Here is a 20,064-nt window from a genome sequence, read left to right on the forward strand (position 1 = left end):
TACAGCTAACACCAGTCAGTGACATCCTGGGCTGCTGCCTAATGGTCATGATCACTTTGCTGTGCCACCAATGTTCTGTCTCTGTACACTACTGTGTATGTTTTCTGCCTTCATACACTGTACTGTGCTAATGAGTTATTCCTATGCCGTGTGTATAAGCCCTATGCTGTATAACTATGCACAATGCTTTGTGAGTGGTCATGCACAATAGCCTGTCGTCTTCATTCACTCTGCCACAATGCAGCTCACCTTCCCACCTAATGTGCTTGACTCCTCCCATTCCAAGGACTAGACCCATCCCTGTCTTCCCCTCTAACAGCCCCAATCCTTCCCCTCTTAACGCACCCAGTGGTGGTGCCCCTACCCCACTGAACTCTGTGGAACCCCCACCAGGCAGAATGGTGCTTTGGGCATGACCAGTGGAGAGATTATAGACCTGAGTCAGTCCTGCTCGCTGGAGTATTTGGCGCCATGCGAGCAGGTAACTGCAGCCCCCTGCCCCATGAAAGCCCACCTTACGAATCTGTTTGCAGGGGCTGTGAATGGATGTGTACAGGTACACATCCATACGCATGTGGCCGTCTAGAGGAAAAATCATTTGATTTTTCACTCTCCTTTGGATGATTTTTTCCTCTGGTCCCTGGTCATCGCAGCCGCCATGTAGCCCAGGACTTACTCAGCGGCTGTGAGCAAAATAGCCACTTCTGGTCGGGCAACGTCGTCATTCGCCCACCGCTAACAGGCATAAGCTCTCCTGAATTTTCCTGGACACTCCCAGCATTTTGTTGGGCACACCCACCATATTTCCTTGCACGCCCATGAAATGTCTGGGATCCACCCTCAAACACCCACTCCCTATCACGCTGCGAGCAGCTTGCTAATAGAAATATTTGCCTAGGCCGTTCACAGCCGGGCCAATGCGCATGCGAATTTGGACCTGGCCGAATGGGCCCTATGTGTCTGCACTGACTGCGTCTCTGTACTTGGTGAGTTATATTTACAATACAGTATCTGTTCAGCAGACAAAATCTGTGCTCCAGGGGGATAGGAGGTGTGGGTAATGGGCAGGAGCAGGTCTCAACGTGCTGCAGACTTTGGCCACTGAGCTGGAGGCAGTGAAGAGCAGGGAAAAGGAATCTAAAAAGATCCCTTTCCCGCACAAGCTGTAATGTAAATGTTGTGTATTGTAGCATTTAAGGAGATGCAGTATAGTGATGTAGTGCACCATAAATAGGTGAATGTTGCGATTGATATAGTGTAGAGGTAGTGTAGTGATGTCGTGCAGAGTATTGGGAGATGTAGTTTAGTGATGTAGTTCAAGGTTCAAGCGTAGGGATTTAGGGCCTTATTCTGGTTCACTGCTTCTGGCAAATTCCTTCTTAGATGGACAAAACCATGTGCACTGCAGGTGGGGCAGATGTAACATGTGCAGAGATAATTAGATTTGGTGGGGTTTTACTTCAAAGTGAGATCTATATTGCAGTGTAAAAATAAAGCAGTCAGTACTTACCCTGCACAGAAACAAAATAACTCACCCATATCTAATTCTCTCTGCACGTTACATCTGCCCCCCTGCAGTGCACATGGTGTTGTCCATCTAAGAAGGAATTTGCCAGAAGGAGTGAACCAGAATAAGGCCATTAGTGCAGGGTATAGAGGGATGTAGTGTAGTAATGTAGTGCAATGTATAAGGGGACTGTAGTGCAGTGGCGTAGTATGTAATGTAATACAGCATATAATGGGGGATGTAGTGCAGTGAGGCTGCATATTTGGGAACGTGCTGCTGTGGAGGGAGCATGTTAGTGAGACATTTGGGGAGTATGTGGGGAAATGCTGGGCACTCATTGCAATAACGTACTAACAGTCTTGTTTTCTTTAGTGGGGGTAGTGGGAACGCCGGTTGGTGAGGGTCCAAAGCATATGTTTGCACCTGCTAGTTCCACCGCTGACTGACACACCAGGAGCCGCAGCACCTTCATGGGACATTGGTTAGTCTAGCCCTTAACAAGTTCACCCCTCTCGCTCATGAGCATACCCATCTTTACAAGGAACCGGGGACACAAAGTAGGATGCCCTTGCTTACCGGTATGACAGTGAATATGGATCTTGATGCTGCTCCCATACACACTTTACCAATGCTCTCTGTCCCCCACCTATTTCTCACACTCACTCACTCTCCCCCAATTCACCCCCACCCCCCACTCTCATCCCCTTGCTCCCCCTTCCATCTCTTTCACTCCCCCTCTCTATCTCACACATTCTCTCTATCTCCCTTCCCTCTCTCTCTTCCACTCTTTTGGTGTCTATCACCCAGTATCTCTTCCCCCAAATTTCCTACCCTGTCACTCACCATCCTCTCCCTCTCACATACTCCCCCTCTCTCCCTTTCCTTTCTCACTCTTTCCCCTCCCCTACTATCCCTACCCCCTCTCTTTCTCTTGCTATCTCTCTCTCACCCCTGCTCACTTACTCACCCATCTCATGCACACCCCTCTCACTCTCTACATTCTCTGTCTTCCCTCTCTCTCCCCACTATTTTCATGTCTCTTACTCTCGCCCCCTCTCTTTGTCTCTTACTCACTCTCCCTGTCCCATCTCTCCCTGCCCATCTCTATCCCCCTGTCTCTTCCACTGTCACCCCCCTCTATCTCACTCTACTCTCGCTCTCTGTGCTTCACTGACTCACTCCCCTACCTCTCACCCACCTACTCTCTCTCCCGTCCCTCTGTCCACCTTCCCTAGCTACCTCTGTCTCTCCCAATCACCCCCTGCATCACCATCTACCTCTCCCCTGTGGCACTATCTCCCCATTTTTCTCTCTCTCCTGTCACTCAGGCATTCCAAGACATCACCCTATCACCTGTTCACTGTTACCCACTGACTCTCCTCGTCATTCCCTTTGAGACTATGCTCTTGTTTTGAGGCATGTCAACTGTTTTGGGAACATGCACAAGCCCACCCCCCCTCCCCCACCCCCATCCATGTTATGGTGCCCCTGTCATTTTGTTCTGGATCCGCCCTTGCCAGGCCATGTATAGTGGCGGCAACACTGCACAGTGCCCTGCTGCTGGATGCGGCCCTGCCATCTCCTGCTCGTTGTACTCCACTCTCCCCGCTGCTGGCTGCTTCCCCACCTCACCTCCTTCTTCCCATACCCTGCAGTAAATATAAGTCCCAGTGCTGCTGGATGCGGCTCCGCCTACTGTTATGCTGGCTCCACCCATTAATGATTTGCTGCCGCCCACATGAGGCCACTTCCAGAAAATTTCCAGGGCCACTTTCAGTCCCCAATCCGCCCCTGTACACCATAGTCCTCTGCAGTATAATTTAACATATGTATAAAGTATAATGAGTGCATAGCTTAGATCCTGAACCCTAGATGAGATGGTAAACCCACAGAAAATGGGGCCCACCAGGGGTTTCCCCTGTACGCCTGTGGGCCAGTAAGACTCTGACTGTGACAGCCACAGTGTCTTAATGCCAACAGCTGTATGTCCCAGATATTAAAGTGTATTGTGTATCTGATTCAAATCACTCTATGGATGTTTGGCTTTGGAGACGAGGTCATTGTTACATGAGCCATAAGCCACCAGTTATGGTGGTGCAGCTCCAAAGCAGGGCGATTTCCCACCTTGTGCCAACCACACTCCCCATAAACAGGCAATGTCACTACATCACACTTAGCCACTGGCACTAGGAACAAGAACACTGCCAGCTGAATCCAAGAGACTGGCAGAGACCCAACAGACTTCAACTATTTAAAGTCTGATAATGTCTTCTAATGTTCATAGGGGAGAGAAGGACTAGGGGCATGGCTAGCAACTCACAGAGCACATTGATGAAAAACGGGAGGCATAGTTTGTGATCTCTGTGAAGCCACAACTCCTTTTGATGAGACCAAGCCCCCCCTTTTGGATGAGCCCCGAGTCTCTAATCCAGAAAGTTGGGAGACATGCACTTAGCACTAGCACGTAGGACACAGAGAAAACCTGTTAGTGCATATCTAGAAGCAATATGTACGGGGATTTTCTCTGTTTTTTTATGTTTGTTTCTCTTATCTCCAATTAGTACATGGACCCCTTGGAATTGCAGATTCACAGTCAGTTATTGACAACAGCCAGTCTACTGACAATAGTTCTATAATCAAAACACATGCTCCTTAAAGATGACACTATGGAAAATATATTTAAAGTTTTGTTTGAAGTGTTCATACTTCCAGCTATAATTGCTCTATGGGCTCAAAAACTGTGCATGTGCACAGTCCACAGTGCACATGCAGGGGGTCCCCCTGCGAATGAAGCAAGATGATTGATAGGCACCGGCATTTGGGGGCAGAATGCAGGCATTTTCTGGGAGTGTCCCAGAAAATGTAGACGTTGGCCGGCCTTTGGGAGGGAGGGCTTCTGACATCAGCAGCGGCCTCCTTCTCACCAGGGCGTTTGAAACGCCTGAGTAAATCTGGGCTTACTCAGCTCTGCAAGCAGAGGGAAACACAGTAGATGGTGAGTGATTAGGAATGGATTTCCCTCTGTGTGCTCGGCTGCAATTGTTTTTGCAGCCATGCACATAGGCGTGAATGTGCATGTGAAGGGCGGTATGGTGTGGCGTTTACCTGATCTCTGGGCTATAAACACTCGCATCTCTGCGATCAGATCTGAATTGGGCCTTATGTAATAAAACTATAATAAAATGAACCCTGGTGTGTTTATGTGCACACACACACACACACACACACACACACACACACACACACACATATATATATATATATATATATATATATATATATATATATATAAAATATAATATACACTAAACATCGGCACTCACCTTTCCTATTTTTGGGGTGCCCTTTGGTTTGTGACCACATTGTTTAAACAGAAATTGTAGGGGGCTCTGCACTCTCTAAATTAACTGATATTAATAAATAGTGGATATTTAGTTCATGAATTGATCAATGCAGCCCCCTTCACGGGACCCCACTTTTCTGCAGGTCCTAACACTATTGCTAATTAAGACTAAGTAAAAAATGTGAGTGCAGAGCCCCTACCATTTCTGTTTAAACAATGTTGTCACAAGCCATAGGGCACCCCAAAACTAGGAAAGGTGAGTGCCGATGTTTAGTGTATACTGTTTATTAGATTCATTTTTTAATTAGTCTTATTGTGGTCACATTCTCTCATGCACCCTGTTTTAACCTATATTGCATAGCTTATGTTAACCACCTCCCCTAGATGATTAGTGATAGGTGTGTTGGTAACTGCTCACCTTTAAAAGCATAGTCTGCTGTGAGCTTTGGACCAGATAACATGCCTGGAATCAAACATTAATGTGATAGCTATGTGTATTGTAGCCATTTTGAGCAATAGTGTTAGGACCTATTGGTTAGTGGTTGGGTGAAGCCATTTATTGTCAAACAACTGTGTGTACTCTTTTTAAATCATAATGACAACAGAAACTACCCAAATGACCCTGATCAAAAGTTTACATACCCTGGAGATTTTAGCCTGATAACATGCACACAAGTTGACATAAACAGGTTTGAATGGCTACTAAAGGTAACCATCCTCACCTGTGAACTGGGTACTTGTGTAGTTTCTGTTTGAAACTTGGCAGCCTGCCAGACTCTGGGCGCGTGCCGCTCTAGCTGTTCTCAGAGCTACTTTACCAGCGTAGCGCGTGCTGCTCTAGCTGTTCTCATTGCAGCGCTACGTTATCAGCGTAGCGTCTAATTCTGTCTAAACTCAGCACACCGCTATCAAAGGGGGTGTCCGAAATGCAGACGCTACAATTTCGACGCTTTAGCGTCTGAATCCATATGCACTGTGCAAAACACTCTTAAACCTGTCCACAGTGGCGCTAAATCATAATGACAACAGAAACTACCCAAATGACCCTGATCAAAAGTTTACATACCCTGGAGATTTTAGCCTGATAACATGCACACAAGTTGACATAAACAGGTTTGAATGGCTACTAAAGGTAACCATCCTCACCTGTGAACTGGGTACTTGTGTAGTTTCTGTTTGAAACTTGGCAGCCTGCCAGACTCTGGGCGCGTGCCGCTCTAGCTGTTCTCAGAGCTACTTTACCAGCGTAGCGCGTGCGCGTGCCGCTCTAGCTGTTCTCATTGCAGCGCTACGTTATCAGCGTAGCGTCTAATTCTGTCTAAACTCAGCACACCGCTATCAAAGGGGGTGTCCGAAATGCAGACGCTACAATTTCGACGCTTTAGCGTCTGAATCCATATGCACTGTGCAAAACACTCTTAAACCTGTCCACAGTGGCGCTAGTCGACGCAACAGCTGTCGACCTTATAAATTCCACTATCCACGCCAACCCGAAGCATAGCGAGCACAGCAAGCCCCGCGAGGGGCGGCGGTAAGCGTCCTACGACCTTTTCATACCCCCAATATCCACATCGGCATGGAGTAGAGAATAGAAAGTGTGGTGAGCGCAGCGAGCCACCGAGCCCGAAGCGTGGCGAGGGTATCCGCGTCCCCTCGTGGGCTTTCAGGTATCCGCGTCCCCTCGCGGGCTTCACAGGTGTCCGCGTCCCCTCCCGGGGCTCACTGCGCTCGCCACGCTTCGGGCTCGGTGGCTCGCTGCGCTCCCCACACTTTCTATTCTCAACTCCACGCCGACGTGGATAGTGGGGGTATGAAAAGGTCGTAGGACGCGTACCGCCGCCGCTCGCCACGATTCGGGTTGGCGTGGATAGTGGGATTTACAACAGGTCGACAGCTGTTGCGTTGACTAGTGCCACTATCCCCCTTTGATAGCGGTGTGCCGGGGTGTGTAGTTTAGAAGCCCCGGCACGTCAGCGGTGTGCCTAGGGTGTCCACTTTTACATGCCCCCGTTGTCAGCGGTGCGCAGGGCTGCCTATTTCACTGTGGAACTACAAGCAGCACAGTGACCTGTCAGCGCCTGGGCAGCGCGCTGCTGCCCGGTGCTACGCTGATAATGTAAGCTGACAATACGTAGCTTACAGCTAGAGCGGCACGCGCACAGTTAAACAGAGCTAGAGCAGCACGCGCACAGTTAAACAGAGCTTCTGGCAGGCTGCCAAGTTTCAGAGTGTGCGCGCGGCGGCGCCGTGAAACTACACAAGTACCGTGAACTGTTTGCTTGTAATCAGTATGTGTGTGTATATAAAAGGTCAGTGAGTTTCTAGTCTCCTGAAAGACTCTTGCATCTTTCATCCAGTGCTGCACTGATGTATCTGGATTCTGAGTCATGGGGTGAGCAAAATAATTGTCAAAGGATCTGCGGGAAAAGGTAATTGTAGGTAACTGTATAAAACAGGACAGGAATATAAAAAGATATCCAAGCAATTGAGAATGCCAATCAGCAGTGTTCAAACTCTAATTAAGAAGTGAAAAATTAGGGATTCTGTGGAAACCAAATCACGTTCAGGTAGACCAACAAAAATTTCAGCCACAATTGCCAGGAAAATAGTTCGGTATGCAAAGAAAAATCCCAAAATAACTGCAGCTGAAATACAGGACTCTCCAGGGTTCGCAAATACTCGCTATAGCAAGTATTTTACCCACTTTGGAGCACCAGGGACTAATTTTTTATGAATGGCTGGGTCCCCTGGGACCTAGCCATTTCAGTTTCCCCCTCAGTTGTGATGCAACAGTGGAGAAGACACAGCGTGACTTACGTCCGCTTCATACATCTGCTGGGTGTGAAAATGAAAGGGTCCCTGTCACCGCAGAGTCGTAGGCAGCAGTGCACGGAAGCCGCGTAAGCTGGCTCCTGCACTGTGCCTCAACAACAGACGGCTGGAGCCAACACCAGAAGCAGCTGCTCAGCAGGGGAACAGAGCTGCGGCTGGTGTGAGGACGGAGCCCGAGGAACTGAAACCAGCATTGGGGGCCAGAACCAGGGAGGTGTGACAGTGAGGATGGAGCAGACCCGGACAGGAAGTAGAGGTAAGAGGGGTGTGTGGTCCATTTAGCAGGCTGCTTGGCTGTGTCATGTAAGGGGATATATTGCTAGCAGGACTCGGGCTGCAGACTTCCCTCCTCCTCTCCTACCTCACGGTGCTGCTCTCTTGTGTGTCACTGTCACCTCCTCCAGGCTCTGAGTGCTGGCTGTTAATGGCCCACTTGTCCCCTCCTCCCCTCACTGCACGGCTGGCAGAGAGATGCTGAAGCTCACCAATTAACTCTTAACAGGCAGAGCTGCCTGTAGGAGAGGAGCCTATAGACTCTGCTGGGATTTCACTAACCCTATCCCTCCTGTTTCTGCTGCCATTACTTTTACAATCCTGATTGGTGCAGCACAGGTGTCCCTATTCCGACATTATGCCTTTTTCTAGCACATGTGTATCTTGCTTTATGTGAGTGGGCAAATTGCCAATTGATCCCCCAACCCACAATAGCTACAGTTTTGGGGTGCTCAAATCTATGTTTGCTTACCAAAATATGGAAGAGAGGAGGAGGCTTCTGTATGTGCCATGCTGGGGAAGGGGAGAGGAGGCTTTATTCTGTTGGGACCCAAAAAGTATTTGACCGATTTTTGTAAGTGAGGGGTCCCATGGACCCATAATTTTGGGGGGTTTTCGCGATCACTGCTCTCTGAAAAAAAGTGGTGTGGTTGTTTCAAGATGCACAAAAAAAGGAGGCATTTGAAGAAAAATGGGCTGCATGGTCGAGTCGCCAGAAGAAAGCCATTACCTCGCAAATTCCTCAAAGCATCCCACTTACAATACTACAAAACAGCACAGAAACAAACCTCAAAACTTCTGGAACAAAGTCAATTGGAGTGATGAGACCAAAATTTAACTTTTTGGCCACAACCGTAAACGTTACATTTGGAGAGGGGTCAACAAAGCCTATGATGTTGTGCCTATGATCCTACTGTGAAACAAGAAGGTGGATCACTGATGTTTTTGGGATGTGTGAGCTACAAAGGCACTGGAAACTTGGTCAAAATTGTTGACAAGATGAATGCAGCATGTTATCAGAAAATACTGGAGGAAAATTTGCACTCATCAGCCCGGAAGCTGCGCATGTGTCATACTTTGACGTTCCAACATGACAATGATCCAAAACACAAGGCCAAGTCGACCTGTCATTCTACAGCAAAATAAAGTGAAGGTTCTAGAGTGGCCATCTCAGTCTCCTGACCTCAACATCACTCTGGGGAGATCTCAAACATGCAGTTCATGCAAGACAGCCCAAGAATTTACAGGAACTGGAGGCTTTTTGCCAAGAAGAATGGGCAGCTTTACCATCTGAGAAAATAAAGAGACTCATCCACAACTACCACAAAAGACTTCAAGCTGTCATTGATGTTAAAGGGGGCAACACTGGGGTATGTAAACTTTTGATCAGGGTCATTTGGTTAGTTTCTGTTGTCATTATGATTTAAAAAGAGTAAACACAGTTGTTTGACCTTCACCCAATCACTAACCATCAGTGAAATAAAGGTTTGTGAGTTATCATTCATATTCCCTGACAAATGGCCAGAAAAAAAAACACAAATTCTGCTAAGGTATGTAAACTTATGAGCACAACTGTATATAAAATTGTGTTTCCATTTGGCAAATTAATCCTTGAATGCATACCACCCAAATAAAAGATTCTTCTTCTGGATTCTGGGAATGTGATAGACTTCAGGACCTCAGTATAGTAGTGGCAGAGCTTCCTGCACAGCACTCTCTGTACTCTCAGCCAATCACAGTGGTCCCAAGTTGACACAATCAGTTTGTAGGCATTGCAATGGTCAACACATGAAAAGGTTTTTCAATGTGTTTTCTTTTCCAGAACTTGTTCATACTTTATGAACCATGTGGATGCATTACACTAATTGGGGGTTCATGTTGACAGAGCTCAACATAGAGAACAAAAAATATAAAAAAACTAATTTCAAACTTTTCCTGTGTCAACCATTTTCATGTCGACCTATTGTTTGTATCGACCTTTTGTTAATGTCAACCTAGTGCATGTCAACCTATTTCATATCTCCACCTTTGGACTGTTTTGACACCCTCATGCACAATGGGCAGAATCCACAAATACATATCTATGAATGTCACATCCATTTTCGACACGCACCTAAGCCGCACATGCTGTATATCATCCGCACCGGGTATCCATAAAAGTAGGGGCGCTGCTGAACAGAGTGGTTCTTATTTGCTGTCAAAGTTTATGTTTCTAGAACATTAAGGGCCAGATGCACTAATCTTCAAAAGTGATAAAAAGGAGAGTGATAAACCACCAACCAATCAGCTTCTGCCTGACATTTTTCAAACACAGTCTGTGACATGGCAGGCAGGAGCTGATTGGCTGGCTGTTTATCACTCTCCATTTTATCACTTTTGAAGCTAAGTACATCTGGCCCTAAATGTGTTATTTCTACATGCCTCACTCACATTTTAAGACCCAGACACTTTCTTATTCTTCATTGTTAATGTGATTCTTTCTCTTTAAAGTTGAGTTACATTAAGGAAAGGAAGGACAATAATTCTAGCCCTTGCGGGTTTCATCTATCTGCAGATTACCAGACCACAAACAGTCTGATACTAGGATTACATTTGCAATTTATTATGGTGAGCTCCAAGATTGTTGCTCACAAACTCCAATTATTCTTTTAAATAATTTATTACGTCACCATATCACAAAACATCTAGATATAAAAATACATGAATGAAATAAGATTCTGTCATAAATAAAGAATGTTTCAACTCCCATAAATCTTCACATACTTGTAGGACTTTCCAATCAGTCTAAAGCCCTGAGCGGAGATTTATTTCAGTCATATTTCTTCCCTTTCAAAGTTTAATTTAAGATACTCAGACAACCCCTGAAGGAAATATGGGCAATGTTTACTTGCCGTTGATGATTACCAGCCCTTTTATTTCTCCTGGAGGCGTTTAGGTTTTCTCATTTGTATCCTGAATTGAATTTTATCTAAAGCTCATGACAAAACTTTACAGAACAGTATCTGAATGAATTTCCACATAGAAAAAACTTCACTGCAATTTCTATCTTAAAATATATATAAAAATGTGGCGTGGTATAATAGAGCTACAAAAAATAGATAGTCAATAGATTGATCGCATATGATTGGCAAGAAAAAGTTTATCAGGGTGAAAAGGTGAAAGGGTGAAAATGGTGACTGTGTCTGAGGATCGACAGGTATGATAAAAATACATGATAAAGGTTGACACCCTTTTTACACCAAATTTGTCCATTTCACAGTCTGTGACCACAATTGGTGGAAACGCAAATTCACTTTCTTCACCATTTTTCAGGCAAAGTGCAGGTTCTCATGCTGATGAGGCTGTGACACAGGTGCGGGGGGGGGGGGGGGCAACTGACATCACCGGATGTCAGCTGCCCGGCCATTTCCTTCCCAGCGTGCACGCATATGTATTGTTGCTCAGAGCAAGCTTACATATGCGTTCACCTTCCACATCTTTCAATGGCCGGAAATCATCGAAAATTTTTAATTGAACATCCGATATATCGGATAGTGTTGACCCACAGCATAACCGTACAGAAACAGCAAGCAGAATCAAAGGTTCCCATTTAAAAAGTTGCCATTAAGGGGGAAATTTACTAAAGGAAATTTGTAAAAAATAGGTGTATTTGTATTTAGGAATACACTTATTTTTGACATTTACTATCCCGAAAATTCGGCAATTCGTATTTGTATTGATAGCACATCAATACAAAATACGAATTGCCGTATTTTCGGGATAGTAAATATCAAAAATAAGTGTATTTCTAAATACAAATACACCTATTTTTTACAAATTTCCTTTAGTAAATTTCCCCCTAACTATCTCTGAGCTGGGTAATTTCCCGTGCTCCTCTGGGTATTACAGCTTAATAGCTCTTACCATGTAGATACATGATATTAACAGAAACCAAAAGAAAAATTAGAAGCACACTTCCAAAAAGCACCGCTGAGTCCTGCCCCTTTTCAAGAGATGGATTTAAACCTTGGGGATTTGCTGAGTGCTAAATAGGTGATAAAACTTATTGGACAAGTGAGAGCTGCTATGAGCTCAATTTTTATAAGCAGCTTTTCTGACTTCAAACAGATTTGCTTCTGTGGATTCCCACTCAACAAGCCTAAAAAATATATGAGAGCTTCCAATCTTTCATATCTTTCCTGATGTACTACTCGCAAATCTCGAATGAAATTTCTTGATATCCTGTACTTTAAAAACTATTTTTTCTCTAGGAAACCAGATGTGCTTTTAATACTGAGAGCTTTAACTTGTTCGTGGCTTGATCATTAATTATAAATGGAAAACAAGTTCTCAAGGTGACAAAACAGGGTCCATTCATTGCAATTGAACCTTACCCATACCCGTGTACAATGGAAAAAAGCAGAATTACAGAGAAATAATTATCACAAAATATATAGATATTTCTGTATTGACAGATTATAAAAAACGTGCATTAGGTCTGTCGGTTTCTTTGAAAACCCTATGGGCCTGATTCTGAGGGTTGTTCAGACCTGATCACTGCCCTGCGTAATTGCAGAGCCCTGAACTCAGATAGCCGCCACCGAGCCAGAGTGAAAACCTGCACTTTTGAAGGCTGCGATTGGCTCGTAGAAAGCATGCCAATTGGCGAATAACTGCAAATCCATTCGCAACTCACTCAACATCAAAACATTTTCCCAGTTTGTGCAGTCTGTGCGCAACCTAGAACCAACTCTGCCTGTCTGAAATTGCCTGGGCATGCCTGTTTGGGAGGCTTGCCTGTCTTACCAGCTGGCCGTAAGGGCCCCCCAATTTTTGGAAGCCTCCTGGTCATTCTGGGAGGGTAAGCAAGTATAGGGTGTGACTGTGTATACACTCAAATCTAAATATCAGTGTAAAAATAAAGCTATACTGTACTGTTGTGGGCTGCTTGCAAAATGAGTCAGTATTTACCCTGCATGCAAAATAAATAGATGTTGAAAACCTTGCACTGCAACTTGATTTGTCCAGGAGCCCATATCTATGTACCATTATATGTAATGTCCCCTTCTTGGTATGTACAATGCAGCATTTTTTATATTAAAATCATAGAAGTGGGGGTGATGGACAGGTGGATGGGCGAGGTGCAAACAGTAATTAGCCATTAAGGCCACAATAACGAGCAATGCTTGGCAGCACACACTAAACAGTGCATTGCTGTCATAGTTAATGTCCTTACATGTTGAATACAATGTGCAGATGGTGTCTTGGCCAGATTTTGGTTCCACCTAATTAAGTGTGTAATATTTAGCTTTTGAAATATAATTAGACTTTTAAGAAGTAAAGACAGCACACGTAGCTCAGTAGCTGTGCATTTAAGGCATAACAACCATGGTACTTAAAGCAAAGGGAGTAAAAAGAGTTGCTACATTGTGATTAGAGAAGTTTACATGACGCTCCAGACCTTCTGTGACAGATGAAGCCAAACACTTCATCAGAGCTTCGTCTGCTTCATTTATCATCCTCCTGAAGGGAAGAAGTACATGGTACAATTTCTCAAATGCCAGCATCTAGATATTGACTTTGTAGTGAGAATAACTGCTGTTTAATGGCTTTGGAGTGAAACCATAGTTAATCATCAAGACTTTTTTAAATCTCAAAGGAAGTATGAGTTGTTAAAAACGGTCCATGTCCCAATTTCTGATGAAAAATGGATTGAGTATTTGTTTACAGTTTATATAACAGTACGATAATCTTTTTTGCTACAGCATAAAAATGTGCTGAATGGTTAGGCTCCCAGAGAACTGCATGCAAGTCAAAAGTCTTCACAGCTCAGTCGCAATAGGGACTATCATTATTTCGATAAATTGTACTTTTTTTTTTTTTTTTTTTAACTTTAATTTAAGAATCATTTAATGTTGTAGTTCATCTTCCTTTTAATGAAGCATTGTCCTTGAAATTTAAATTGCTATTAATAAGTTCCATTATACTTTTCTGGACAAATAACACTTGAAAATATTTCATACACGCAGTAATGGTGGGATATATGTGTTTGCTGTGAATGCTTTTTATCAGAATAAAATACACACATACAGTACAGTATATACAGTATAGGGGTGAATGTGTAAAAGTGGTGATTTTGTGTCAGGATTTAAAGCAGTGATATATTTCATTGTTAAAACCAAGCTGGCTTTGCCTTGCTGTATTAAATCTAGTTTGAAGTTTGTAATTTTTTTTTTTGCATAAACAAAACTATGGGGTGGTTTTTGGATCAAATTGAGCCTTGAGGGGACCTGATGAACATAAGATGGGGGGCCCTACCCCTCTTGTTATAATGACCCCCTGGCTGCCTCAGCGCATTTCCTATGTCTCTGCAGAAGACTCACCCCACGCACGTCTACCGCTAGTAACACCCCCTTCCACTGTGTCTCCCTACATTGTCATATCTCCCCCTCTTGTGTGTAGCAGCCACAGCATCCCCTCCCCCTGTGTCTCTCTACGTTGTCATATCTCCCCCTCTTGTGTGTAGCAGCCACAGCATCCCCTCCCCCTGTGTCTCTCTACGTTGTCATATCTCCCCCTCTTGTGTGCAGCAGACACAGCACCCCCTTACCCTGTGTCTTTCTACAGTGTCAGATCCCCCCCCCTCATATGTGCATCTGTCTCAGCACCCCCTTCCCCCCTGTTTCTCCCAATAGTGTCAGATTGTGTGTGCAGCTGCCACAGCACCTCCTTCTCCCCTGTGTCCCTCTATAGAAACAGATAGCCCCCTTGTGTTCGCAGCAGCCTCAGCACCACCTTTCCGATTCCACCATGAGTCTGCAGCATTTTTAATTACCTTTTTATTTTTCGGTACTTGTTTCCTAGTACGGCGCCCATCGCATACCATGCCATAAGGTATGCGATGCGATATTCGGGAAAATGACCCGAAATGTACAATTAAATATCGCATAGCATCGCATACCAGCAAATGGCATGTGATGCGATTTTTAATTGTACAACCCTGATGGGTGCTTACAATGTTAAATGCACCCCCATTGTCCACTCCACCCCCACTATCAACGCCAACCCGAAGTGTGGCGAGCGCAGCGAGCCCGCAAGGGGCGGTGGTACAAGTCCTCCGATCCTTTCATACCCCCCCTATCCACGTCGGCGTGGAGTTGATTTTATATAGTGTTGTGAGCGCAGCGAGCCACCGAGCCCAAAGCGTGGCGAGCGCAGCAAGCCCCGCGAGGGGACGCAAAATACATGTTAAGTAATCCGCGTCCCCTCGCGGGGCTCTCTGCGCTCGCCACGCTTCGGGCTCGGTGGCTCGCTGCGCTCACCACACTATCTAGCCTGGGAGTACCTTAATCTGGCTCTGGGTGGTTTGAGTGTGCATAGGATTATCTATTACCAAAAGGAAGAGGAAGCAGATGGCATATAGCAGTGCCCAGGGGAGAAAATACAGGACACATTGGGAGGCAGTCATCTCTGGGTATCAGCCCTGAATGGAGCATACTGACCTCCTCCATTGCTCCAGGTTCTGTTTTATTTGCCCCTGAGAAGGAAAACGTTAGGCCCCATGATGCATGTGCCTTGGTCCTCCCTGTCTGGGTGCTTCTAGGATGCTAGTAGTGAATGTGTAGGGGAGAAAGTGTATGTAATCAGCAGGAGGCAGGGTGACTCCCAAAGCAGCTTGCACCTATTGGTAAAGATTTCCTCTTGAACACACTCCTCTCACCCTAACATCCCCTCCTGTTCGAAGCTGCACAGGGCACAGGCTGCTGCACAGGGGGCCCAATTTAGCAGATGACCCGGGCCAGACTAATCTAACAAGTCCATTCCCAGATAATAATACTACCCCGGCCAAACTGTTATGATGAAAAGTTGGTGAGATCACCAATTACCAAGTCACATGGAAAATACCTTGATTTTTTTTGTCAATGTTAACTAATGCATGTCTAACTTTTGGTGTCTACCTATTGACTCTCTGACTAGACATTGTCTGTCAGCCGTCTGGAACCCAAATACCTTGTGGGGACCAATTAATCATATATTGGGGCAGTACAGATGGTGTAATGGTTAGCATTACTGCCTCACAACACTGAGGTCATTAGTGTATACAAAATACACAAAACAAAAAGTGCATACTATAAATCAGGAAAAAACAACATCAAAATCTCCACCAGCTCACAATCCCAGCCATACCTACTAGCTTTCCCTCACATGTCTCGCTGTTCACCAATGTTTTCCTCACATGTTACATTGCCCTGTTCCACCATGTGTTTATTATTTATTGATTATCTACCAGCAAATTCTAATATGTAGCAATTGAAAAAAAAAAGTATTTTTGAGTTCATAGGAGTGCTGTGCAGTTACATTGTCATTACACAGACAGTACTACTGTTTTAGATAGTCTCCTAAAACTGCACAACTGGTTGAAGTGGTGCCGCTATATTTACAAAGAGAATAAGAATTAAGCTGTTATGAGGTAGGTCCTAGTGGACTCTTGGTGGGCAGCCAATCAGAGGGCAGGAGCTGGACTGCTGCTAACCTCACAGGTTCCACTGTGGACAAGGCCAGCAAAATGCGGTAAGCAATGCAGGAAGGTGTTGGGCTGGAGAGGTGCCTTCCACACTTTGCCAGCAGGCATCTACCAACTACTTTCATTCCTTGGTCCCCTTGTCTGATCTGTACCTCTCTCTCTTTCACAAATTGGCCCAACAGTCGGAGATATCAGACCCTGGGTATACATCACTCTTCTGTCCTTCATTAGCAAACATTGGGGGAAATTTGCTAACAAAAATTAGTGGAAAAAAAAATCGTATTTCATACGAGAATACAATTTTTGGGGGCGTATACGTATTTTTGGCATTTACTATGCCAAAAATACGAATTTTCGTATTTATATTGATGGGACATTCATATTTGTATTTACAAATACAAATGATTACACCATCGATAGAATACGACAGAAATCACCATTCAAAATAATGGTGGTTACTGATTTACTAATGGCTGTATTAAAAATTTTCAATACAGCCGCTAATTGGTGTGAAACGGCCTCAAATGGCGGGCCAAATACTGTCGTATTTGGCTTTAGCCTGCACGGATCTGACTGATCCGTGCAGGCTAAAGCCAAATACGACAGGCTTCAGTGTTAGAAAAATAAATAAATAAAAACAGCGTGGGGTCCACCCCCCCACAGCCATAACCAGCACCAGGCTGAAAGAGCCGGGGCCGGTAATAAAAAATCAGGAAACCCAGCAAATAGGGCTTTGCTGATTTTTTAAAACCAGCTCCAGGTCCGGGGCTGGTTACCAAAATATGGGGGACAAAATGACTAGGGGTCCCCTGTATTTTAAGAACCAGCCCCAGGCCAAACCAGCCAGCAGGGTAATGTCACAGCCGGGGGACACTTATTAGATAAGGTCCCGCGGCCAAAACATTCATCCCTACTGACCAGTCAGCCTGGCCAGGGGCCCTGGGGGAGTGGGGACCCCCCCAGTAAAGGGATCCCCCCCTCCAGGACTTACCTGACCAGGCTGAAGCCTGGTGCTGTCTCCGGTGACCCTGTGCGGTGGTCACCGGGCTGATTGAGGGTAAAAAGATAGAATAAACTATTGTTTAATACTGTGGAACTATGAGTCCCAGCAAGCCTCCCCCGCAAGCTGGGACTTGGAGAACCACAAGTCCCAGCATGCGGGGCATTAAAGGGCCCGCTGGCACTTGTACTTCCACAGTAGTAAAAATGGTACTTGTTTCCTAGCACGGCGCCACCAATTTTGATTGTATCCATCGGGTCGGAAAAATCGGGTAGATCGCATCGCATGCCAACTATTGACGCCAACCCGAAGCGAGGCGAGCGCAGTGAGCCAGCGAGGGGCGGCGGTACGCGTCCTCCGACCTTTTCATACCCCTACTAACCACGTCGGCGTGGAGTTGATTTGATATAGTGTGGCGAGCGCAGCGAGCCACCGAGCCCGAAGCGTGGCGAGCGCAGCGAGCCCTGCAAAGGGGACGCGGCTACCTTCACAGGTATCCGCGTCCCTTTGCGGGCTTCACAGGTATCCGCGTCCCCTCGCGGGGCTGGCTGTGCTCGCCACGCTTCGGGCTCGGTGGCTCGCTGCGCTCGCCACACTATATGAAATCAACTCCACACCGACATGGATAGTAGGGGTATGAAAAGGTCGGAGGATGCGTACCGCCGCCCCTTGCGGTCTCGCTGCGCTCGCCACGCTTCGGGTTGGCGTCAATAGTGGGGTGGCGTTAACAATGGGGGGGGGGCATTAAGCATACTTTTTAACCATATTCAATGTGAAATGGGCCATATTGGCCCATTTCACATTGTCACCTATGTAAAATCGGGTTGATCGCGTTGATCGCATCGCGGGCCATTATAATGGCCCGCGACCGACGCGATCAACCCGATTTTCACTTTGAAAATAATTTTACATTGTTCCCTATGGAAAAATCGCGTTGATCGTGTCGGTCGCATCGCGGCCCCTTATTAGGGGCCGCGATGGACGCGATCAACCCGATTTTGTCTTTCACCGGCAAATTAGATGGAGGTTGACCCAAAATCGGGTCCATCGCGTTGATTGTATGCCTTAAGTGCCTTAAACTTAAGGCATACAATCAACGAGATGGGCGCCGTGCTAGGAAACAAGTACCGTAAAAATAGTCAAATAAACACACTGACACACAATAAAAATAAAACTTTAATACATCCAAAGCCCATACATACTGATACTTACCTATCTTGAGCCCATAGGTAGGTCCCTGGGTCTTGGTCCGGTGTCCTGGTCCTGGTCCATGTCAGTGTCCGGGTCCATGTCGGCGTCCAGGTCCATGTCGGCAGCATCCGTGTCGGCGTCCGGATCCGGGTCCGAAGTAATCCATAGGGACCTGTGGAAGGAAATTCTACTTACATGTCTTCTGTGGCGAAGATCTGGTCCTCTTCTTTCCTGAAGTAGTCCAGGTCTTCACAAAATAAGAACACGCGGGTGTCCCGGCGATCAGCTGTCACGGACTGAGGAGAGGCGCAGAGATGTTTCATCTTCCGCGCCTCTCCTTCGAATGATTCTATTGTCCTCCTAGTGGCCAATCAGGAGCCGACTTTCCTATGTGTAGGTCCAGGCAGCAGGGCAGGCAAACAGAGGTGAGAGGTGGGTGCAGGGCAGCGGTGCAAGGCGGAGCATGGCAGGTGCCAGGCAGCGGTGAGCAGCAGGTGCCGGGAGGCGAGGTGGGCTGCGGCCACAGAATTTAAAACAACACTTTCAAAAGCCAATTAGCGGCCGCCCAAATAGGAGGTCGCTGAAGGGGTTTTTTTTTATTCTGCCTCCGCTGCCTGCCACGCTGCCCGACACCCGCCGCTGCCTGGCTCTCCTGCCACACATGTAAAAGCTGCCGGGGAGCTCAAGGGAAATTTAGTCTGACAAGTGTATGAGGGCCTTACTCACTGTAACTGGATGGTCTTAAAAAAACAAAATAGGTTTTATAGAATTACAAAAATTATTCTCTATATTTATAGAAATACAAAATAATTTCACCTAGAGGTCCAGTTTCCATTAAAAATTTTATACCAGAGTACATGTATGATTGACAAGACTATGGGCTTAAAATCAAGGGTATAAGTATTTCACAAATGCCCATGACATTGCTCATTCTCAACAATTCCTTTACCCTTTTCCATCCATTTTAAAGTTAAAATTGGGGACCTTTTGAAGAAGGGATTACGGTCTTGTAGCATGTTCCTATTCCCATCACTCTGGGGGCAGAACAAAACTCACAGAGCTGCTACACTGCCCCCAGGCTTGCCACACACTGTGAAAATGCTGTGCTTGTGTAAGAGTGCCCCCCCAACTCCCCCTTCCCTCCATGTGACACCTTGCTACTGCCATTTTCTGCTATGTGTGCAACACAAGTTAATTTCCTGTGAGTCATGTGTACCATTTCCACATCCCAGAATCCTTTTCTGATTCTAAAGGAAGAGTGAATATGTAATTTTGCCTTCAAAATATAGACAGCGTTTTATGCTTCCAATGTCAGAACTGTGTAGACAGCACAAATAATAATTTGCTCCTGGTACAAACCACATCCTAATGCAAAAAAAAATAAAAATTAAAAATACTAGCTGCTATTGCATGTA

At 45.7% G+C, this 20,064-nt stretch overlaps 1 protein-coding gene and 1 long non-coding RNA gene across 9 annotated transcripts in view; one reads left to right on the forward strand and one right to left on the reverse strand.

Annotated features, from left to right (window-relative positions):
• The window catches only part of TJP1 (tight junction protein 1), a 418,488-nt gene that overhangs the window by 397,722 nt on the left and 702 nt on the right, over window positions 1-20,064 (reverse strand). The window lies entirely within an intron of this gene.
• Window positions 1-20,064, forward strand: part of LOC146075000 (uncharacterized) — a 33,809-nt gene that overhangs the window by 2,822 nt on the left and 10,923 nt on the right. The window lies entirely within an intron of this gene.

This window comes from Crinia signifera, chromosome 4 (genome assembly GCF_055691185.1).
Source record: "Crinia signifera chromosome 4, ASM5569118v1, whole genome shotgun sequence".
Classification (NCBI taxonomy): Eukaryota; Metazoa; Chordata; class Amphibia; order Anura; family Myobatrachidae; genus Crinia; species Crinia signifera.